Consider the following 2,750-nt stretch of genomic DNA (forward strand, 5'->3'; position numbering starts at 1 on the left):
GAGATATGGTATGAGAACTGGAGGTTCTCAGTATGGTAATAGTACCCAGTGATGTAGGATATAAGACCACAGGACGCCAAAGGCAATCCTAAGCTCCATACCCATCACAAGAGTTCAAACTTAAAGCATACTAAAACAAATAAGCATAAAATATAAACCTTAACATAACTAAACCGGGTAATTCTATCTTAGGGAATTTCTATTCTAACCAAACACCGCTGTCCCACAGTCTTCACCAACTTATCCTCCATGCGATCCCATCACCACCGCCTTCCTAACCTCCTCAATCCCAATAGAAAACACAATTACTTACAATACAAGTAAATCACAAGTAGAAACATATAAGGCAATTAATTCAAATAGCAAATAGGCATGTTATACGAATAGGCAAGCCATTTCAAGTAGTCAAAGCATACAAACAGATAGAAAATGCATATGATGAATGCCTATCCTACTGGCTGTGATATCACATTGTCGGTTCAACTGCCAACCCGACACATCTCCATGGAGATGTCACCCTTCGGAATCCTCATATGAGAATCCCCGAGATATAGTGCTCGGATCACTGTCCAAGTACCGGCGCCTGCACGCTCTAATGATCCGAAGGGATGCGAGCGGGATACTCTTGTCACCGACCTCGCATCTAAGCGCAAGCGGGACGAACCACCGCCCTTATGCCGCCGCCGCTACCTCGACAGGCGGGATCCAACCACAGCCCCTGCCGGGTGATGTGTGAACTTTTGTTGATATAGAATTTCCTCAATTGAATGAATTCTCGTTGCAAGTATAGTTCTAGACCAACAAAGAGTCCTCACATACAAAAATTTAGTTGGTTGTCACAAATAACTAACCCCAATGAAAATTAACCGAAGTATTTGGACTCCGGGTCGTCTCCCTAGGATAACAATGTAATGCTTAGTTATTGGCTATGAAGGGGTAAAAAGGGGGGGGTTTGGTTCATGAGATGACAAGAGAATAAATTTAGCAAGTGAATAAAGGAAGTAAGATAAAGAACTCTTGGCTAAGACTTGGGTAATTGAGATCACCATCCTTGTCAACAAACCGAATATTGATAATTATGAGAGGCCAACCTATTAAGTCTACTTCCCAAAAGCGTTAAGTACGTAATGTTTACTCCTAAGCTTGAAGTACGTCAAATAGATTTGATCACATCCACCCTTAAGTCCTAACCTACCTACTAATTAACTTAGTAGTGGGTTAGCGTCAATGGGTGTTAAATTGATCACCATGGGTTCTCAAATCACCAAATCAATCATACCCAATCACTCAAGATTACCCAATTCCCTTGGCTTAGGCCAAGAGTTGACAAAACTACTCAAAAATTAAAGAGAGCATTTCATCAAACACATAGAGTGCAATAAAAGTAAGCATTATACATTGCAAGAATAATAAAATCTAACAACTATTAAGTGCAAGAAAAGTGAGATCACAACTCAATTCATCAATAAAAAGAACATTAACACTAATTTGCATTAAAAACAAATCAAATCTAACATGAGTTCATCATCACAAAAGAGAGCAAAACGAGAAATTAACATCACAAGTAAGAAAACCAAGATGTAAGAATGAGAAATTATAAAAGAAACAAGATGAGATCAAGTAATTGAACTTGAATTTAAGATAATCTACCATAATCCTAACCTAATTCTAGAGAGAAGAGGGAGCTTCTCTCTCTAGAAAACTAAGTAAAGGCTCATGTTGGCTAAAACTAATTGCTCCCACTATGCTTGGACTTCAATTCTGCATGAAATACACTCAGAAACAAGTTGGACTTGGGCCTGGGTTGCTCAGAAATCGCCCCAGCGTTTTGCCTTCAAGTGGGCCATGTAAGAGTATTGGCGCGTTCGCGCCATGTGCGCGTGCGCGTCGATTGGAAATTTCTCCATCCGCGCGGAAGTGGCATGTACGCGTGCGCGTCCATGGGCGAGATCTCTTTTGCGCGTGAGCGCCTTGCGCGCGTGCGCGTCCTTTGATGCACTCCCAATCTTTGTTTCTTCATGCATTCTCCCTTTTGTATGCTTTTCTACTCACTTCTCCCATCCAATACTTGCCTTATAACCTGAAATTACTCAACACACACATCAAGGCATCGAATGGAATTAAAGTGACTCAAAATTACCAATTTAGGGCCTAAAAAGCATGTTTTTACACTTAAGCGAAAATCAAGAGAGAATCATAAAACCATGCTATTTCATTGAATAAATGTGGAAAAATGTGATAAAATCCCCCAAAATAAGCACAGATAAATCACGAAATCGGGGTTTATCAAATCTCCCCACACTTAAACTAAGCATGTCCTCATGCTAAAATCAAGAAGAAGCAAAGGGTATTAACATTTATTCAATGCAACTACTAAATGCAATCTGTCTATATGCAATCTATTTACATGATGTAATGGCTTAGTCAAAACAAATCAATCTCCAAGAATACACATACAAGCACAAGGGCCAAGATATTAGCAATCAAGTAAACCACAATTGGATTGAATCATTGAAAGAGTTCACAAACTTGCAAGAAAAGATGATCATGGGTGGAAACATGTAATTGAGCAATCGAACCCTCACCGGATGTGTATCCGCTCTAGTCACTCAAGTATATGGGGTTGATTCACTCAATTCTCCCCTAATCATGCTTTCCAAGATTTGTTTTTTTTATCTAACAATCAACAATTATTTCATGCATGCATACAAATATCAAGAGGACTTCCCATAGGTTGTAATGGGGCTAGG

This window comes from Arachis ipaensis, chromosome B3 (assembly GCF_059453495.1).
Source record: "Arachis ipaensis isolate K30076 ecotype BB chromosome B3, ASM5945349v1, whole genome shotgun sequence".
NCBI lineage: Eukaryota > Viridiplantae > Streptophyta > Magnoliopsida > Fabales > Fabaceae > Arachis > Arachis ipaensis.